This window comes from Hippopotamus amphibius, chromosome 16 (genome assembly GCF_030028045.1).
Source record: "Hippopotamus amphibius kiboko isolate mHipAmp2 chromosome 16, mHipAmp2.hap2, whole genome shotgun sequence".
Taxonomy (NCBI): Eukaryota; Metazoa; Chordata; class Mammalia; order Artiodactyla; family Hippopotamidae; genus Hippopotamus; species Hippopotamus amphibius.
Genome location: NC_080201.1, coordinates 37,820,926 through 37,826,925, shown reverse-complemented (window position 1 = coordinate 37,826,925; position 6,000 = coordinate 37,820,926). Strand labels below are relative to the sequence as shown.

General features: G+C 41.7%; 1 non-coding gene across 1 annotated transcript; it reads right to left on the bottom strand.

Annotated features, from left to right (window-relative positions):
• Window positions 1-1,245: 1,245 nt before the first annotated feature.
• On the bottom strand, window positions 1,246-1,318 carry TRNAR-CCU (transfer RNA arginine (anticodon CCU)). The gene has a single exon. It is a non-coding gene; the product is annotated as a tRNA-Arg (tRNA).
• Between the last annotated feature and the right edge of the window lie 4,682 nt (window positions 1,319-6,000).

The window sequence follows — 6,000 nt, the reverse complement described above, 5'->3', positions numbered from 1 at the left end:
CTTTTGACTTGAAAGCTGACACTTTTCTTTGCACTTACAGGGAAAGTGCCTGTGGCTAGCAGGCCCTGTCCTCATCATCTGGGACTTGCATCACTGCTGTATCATCCATCAGAAATGGTCCTGAAAAGTCTGAACTCTTTTCCTGTCCTGGAATCTGGCTTCCTCAGTCCCTTACCCTGTCACCTTTAGGAAGAGGCAACATGCCCTTTGTCCATGGAAAAAGTGACTCCACACTGCATATGTCACTTCAGCCACAGGCAGAATTACAGCTGATCACATCATGGCACAGACGTAAGTTTCTAATGGGAAGTTCTGATTTTGCCATTAGATAACCTATGTGGCCCAGAAGAAATTTTGAGCTCTTCCATTCCCAGTTTCCTCATCTGAAAGACAGGTTAATTGCACCCACCTATCAGAATGGTTGAAAATTGAGTTGAGGACAAAAGGGAAAACACTTAGCAAGCTGTAAAACTACTTTCAATGTGGGCACTTAACTTTTTCCTGGGAAGGGAGAGAGAAACACTTGTCCACTGGGGGGAAAGAAAAAAAAGCACAACCTAAAAGTTGAGAATTGTATTTTATTTGGCAGACAAAACTGAGGACTTAAGCTCAGAAGACAGCCTCTCAGATAGCTCTGAGGAACTGCTCTGAAGAGGTAAGGGAGAAGACAGGATATATAGTAGTTTTTGCAACAAAAATCAGGTAGTTGGAACGTTAAAAGATTACTGGGTTTTGGGACTTCCTAGGTGGTGCAGTGCTTAAGAATCCACCTGCCCATGCAAGGGACATGGATTCAATCCCTGCCCCAGGGAGATACCACATGCCACGGAGTAACTAAGCCCATGCACCACAACTATTGAGTCTGTGTGCTGCAACTACGGAAGCCCACGCACCTAGAGCCCGTGCTCCGCAACAAGAGAAGCCACCACAATGAGGAGCCACCACAATGAGGAGCCCCCACTCGCCACAACTAGAGAAAGCCCATGTACAGCAACGAAGACCCAATGCAGCCAATAAATAAATTTATTTTTTAAAAAAAGATTACCGAGTTTTGTTTTTTATTTATTTATTTCAGCTGTGCCAGGTCTTAGTTGTGGCAGGCAGGATCTTCTTTGCAACATGTGGACTTCTTAGTTGCAGAATGCGGGCTTCTTAATTGTGGTATGCGGACTTCTTAATTGCAGCATGCGGACTTCTTAGTTGAGGCACGCAGACTCTTAGTTGCGGTACGCATGCAGGATCTAGTTCCCCGACCAGGGATCGAACCCGGGCACCCTGCATTAGGAGTGCAGAGTCTTACCCACTTGACCACCAGGGAAGTCTCAAAAGATTACTGTTAATTAAAGAGAACCAGACATTTCAAGTTAATGAGTTTACCGATTTTCTGTGTTTGGGAAGCTGTGAGAGTCTGGGCTCACTGAAATCATTCCTTTGATGTACACCTTAGCTATCTAGGGCCAATATTCTGTTTTCTCCATCCTTAGTCCCCTCAGGGTGCACAGTGGGAGGTGGTTGCAGTGGCTGCTGGCTTAATGGCTGCAACATCCTTTGCTTACTGATCTGGCAGGCGATGTTTTTCATCAACACACTTCATCTTAGATCTCAATTGGCTGATGGTATGGGCAGCAGTGATAGCCACTATTGGCCCCTATCTTCACAGGGGCTGGGGCTGGATAACTGCAGGGCCCTTTTGGCTCTGACACTCTGGCCTTCTCTCAGCATGGAGGAAATAAAGACACCAGCTTCATGGTGTCTTTACGAGGCCCTGGCTTGTCCCACTTCACCTGTTACCTACCTGATGGAGACCACAGAGAATTTGCTATGGTCACATATTAGTAAAAATGCTTAGAGTGACATCAGCAAGATGGTAGACTAGGAAGCTCTAGGCCCTCATTTCCCCCAGTGGAAACATCAAATCAACAACTAGAGATTGGCTTAATAGGAGCTCAGCAAATCAGTCAAAGACCTATAGCAACCAAGTGAATCCCCAATTAAGTAAAAGTCACATTCAAAATGGAAGGAGTTTTATAGCGTTTTTACTTGCCCCTGCCCTACCCTCTCCTCAGTGTGGCAAACACTGGTTTAGGGGAAGAAGCAATCCAGTCCCCAGTTTCCTTCCAAGAACCAGAGAAGGCAGAAGGGACCTAATTTTCAAAATTTTAACTTGTGTGAGAGCTGTCTGATTGGTCCCTGTGTCACCTAACTTGGAGCTCAGATGGCCAAACATGGCACAGCTCAGATCTCAGGCTAGGAAAAGCTGTGGGCAGCAGTGGGCACGGCTCATGAAAGCCACAGTGGAATACAGACCCACATATGCCTGGGGCAGAGGATTACTGATTGAGGAATACAATATACCACCTATTCCTTTAAAAAGCAGGGTGAGACACTTAGGGAAGTTAAAACATTTAAAAGCTGCTGCGTACAAGGGAGAATTGGGAATCGGAGTTTTACGCTAACAGGATGGCTCAAAGTGAGCCCTTAGATAGTTTCAAGAGAGGAGCTGGCCATGCACTTGATTAGATGGTTGGAAATTTCAGCCCCACTTCCCAAATTCCAGAGAGGTGAATGAGTCTAGAGACTGAATTCAATCACCAGTGGTCAATGATATAATCAATCATGCTATGTAATGAAGCCTTGATTAAAAACTCTTGAACAAGGAGCCTTGGGGAGCTTATGGGTTGGTGAACATGAAACCAAGCCCCCCTAAAACTGAGATCCCTTACCAAGTTTATGATTAATCTCTCTATCCAAAACTTTATTCCTTTTCTTATCCCCTCTTGACCTCAATTCTTTGCTAACTGAACACTAATCAGCCAGTCAGATGACTAAAATTGCTGTTGTTGATAACATCATTAAGATAATATTGTTAATGTACCAACACTGCTATTATAGATATCATCATTAACATACAAACTCAGGTTGTTTCTTTAGGGCAGGATGAGCTCCCCAAGCCATGGACCATCTGGCCAGAGACTTGTAAATCAGAGACATCCTGACTCCCAAAACTATAATTAAGAAATGTCACAGGATGATGATTAATTTCAGCCTCTTTGTTCTTCCCCTTTAAAAAAAACTCCAGACTCAAAGATCAAGTTGGAAGGGTTCTGAGGCTTGTCTCCCCACTCCTTTGCTTTGATGACCTACAATAAACGCTGTACTTTCCTTCCCACAACCTAGTGTCAGTAGATTGGCTTTGCAGTTCTTCAGCAAGTGGACTCAAGTTTGGTTGGGTAACAAATACATCCATATGCTGGAAGAATGGTATGCCCTCCTCCACTCCTCATGCCACGTCTCCCCTCCCCATACCTACCCTATGCATATCTTCCATTTGGCTGCTTCTAAATTATATCCTTTATAATAAAATTGTAATAACAAGCATAGAACTTTCCTGAGTTCTGTGAGTCATCCTAGAGAATTACTGAATCTGAGCGAGGGGTTGTGAGATCCCTTGAGTTTGTAGTTGTGCAGGTAGCTTGGGGACTAGTGTCACAAGTGGGGGTAGTCTTATGGAACTGAGCATTTAACCTTTGAGATCCTAAGTTCAAGTCTCAGCTCTGCCACTTATTAGCTATGTGATCTTGACAAGTAGCTCAATCTCTCTGAACATCAGTTTTGCTATCTATGTAATAGGGATCACAGGAGTAAGTAAGTCATAAGGTGGTTCTGAGGCTTGCATGAAATGAGGCAGTAAAGTGCTTAGCACAGTATCTGATGCATTAAAAATGCTTAATAACTCCTAGCTATAATTTTAATAATATTATTACTAATAAAGAAAGCTTTGTGCCAGGCCACCCTGCTGCTAAACCCAAATCACAGATAATCTGTGCCTGTTTCCCCAGGCATAAAGTAGGAAACAGATTCCCTTTCTTTAAGAACTAGAATCCAGTAGTTCAAGATTTTAAAGCACTAGTCACCCCTCCTCCTTGTGTTGGTGCCTTTACAATAAATGCTGCATGTTCCTTCCCCACAAAAAATAAAATAAGAAAAATTTAAAAATTTAAAGAATTAGAATCCAAAACTCCAAAAACTAAAGGAGTAAATGAGAGCAACAAATGACAAGGGCATAAATGTTTTTTCTCTTAAGTTCCCAGGTCCCAAAACTATTTTGCAATCTTCTCTAGGTGAAAGATTCTGTGGCTTCATGAAGAAAATATGTGGGAAAACTCAGTGAGTAAACCAGTTGGAAGTATTGATTTGAGCCATTGCTTAATATTTTGTCTGTTTTGGGGTACTGAATTGCTGGAGTCATTGAGTTTGCTGCTAAGGATTCTCTTTATATTAGTCCCTTGGACTGTTCTGAAATCTTTCCCAAATGTCCTCCATGGAAGAAGTGAAGTCAAAGAGTCCTCCTATACCTGCAAGACCAGGGAGCAAGAAATCAAGGAATGTGGAACAACAGACACACTCTGAATAAAGGAGGTTGTATTTGCTCCTAAAGCTTATACCATTGTTCTTTCCCTTTTGCTCCTCTACCCTTCCCTCTTCCTGTTCTCCAATACCTAGATTTTGTTGAGTCAGCTGCTAAGACCACAACGTGCCTGCCTCTGTTTTGAAATGTTATCAATGCAATACTGAACTGCAAATACTGCTTTTTGTGAAATGTCTCTATCCAGTCCCAATCTCCATGAATTACACTTGGGTCAAATGTGCCAGTTGCCTATGTCCAGCTTGGCTTTGCTTCCCAAGTTTATCTTTAACCCACTTTGCACGTCATTTTGAAAGCTTACTAATACATGTGTCCTGGCTATCACGTCACCTCAACTAATATTTACTTGTTAGAGAGGCAATAATTTGCTCCAAAGAGACTCAGAGCAGGTGGGATCTCAGTGAAAACCTCCTAAATTTTCCCTAAGAACTCAAGCCTGACTTTTAAAAAATGAGGCCCTATTTAGAAAGGAAAATATGAGGAGCAAGGATGGGAGCTGACTGGTATGTGGCAGACAGAGGGGCAGGGCGGGGAGGGGGCGGAGAGAGAGGCCCAAGCAAAGGCCTCCACACACCCCAGAAATGGCTCAGTAGCCATCTCCAAAACCATGAGCATTCTCCGATTTAAATTGTTTCCTTCTTTAAATGTTCTTGCATTACACAGGAAATCCTTGTTCATTTTTTTTATGGTAAAATATACGTAACATAAAAGTTACCACTCTGAGCATTTGTAAGTGTACAGTCTAGTGGCATTAAGTACATTTCCATTGCTGTGCAACCATCACCACCATCCATCTCCAGAACGTTCTCATCCTCCCAAACAGAAACTTTGCCCCTCTTAAACAATAACTCCCCATTCCACCTTTCCCCCAGCCCTTGGTAATATATTCTAATTTTTGTCTCTATAAATTTGCTTATTCTAGGTACCTCTTATATACACAAACTCACACAATATTTGTCCTTTTGTGCTTGCATAATGTACCTTTGTCCTTTTCACTTAGCATAATGTCTTTGTTTCATCTATGTAGTACTGTGTGTCAAAATTTCCTTCCTTTTAAAGGTTAAATAATATTCCATTATATTTTGTTTATCCACATTTTATATATCCATGTGTCTGACATTTGGGTTGTTTCCACCTTTTGGCTATTGTGTATAATGCTGCTTTGAACATTGGTGTACAAATACCTATTCAAGTCCCTACCTGCCTTCAATTCATCTATGTATAGACCCAGAAGAAGAATTGCTGGATCATATAGGAATTCTGTTTATATTTTTTTAATTTATTTTATTTTTTAACATTATTTTTTAAATTTATCATTTATTAAAACATTGATAATACATTAAGCAAAAAGAAAACATCAGTAATCCCACCACTCAGAGATAATCACTGTTAACAATGGAGTGTTTATCCTTTCAGACTTTCTAATCTACCCAAATATCCATAAGGAAAATAAAAATTTTAATATCATTTTAATCCTCTCTGTAACCCTCTGAGGCAGATGTTGTCGTCACTTCACTGACAGGTAAGGAAACCAAGGTGAGCAGAGGCTGCGGCTGTGACTGGGGGAGTCTCTT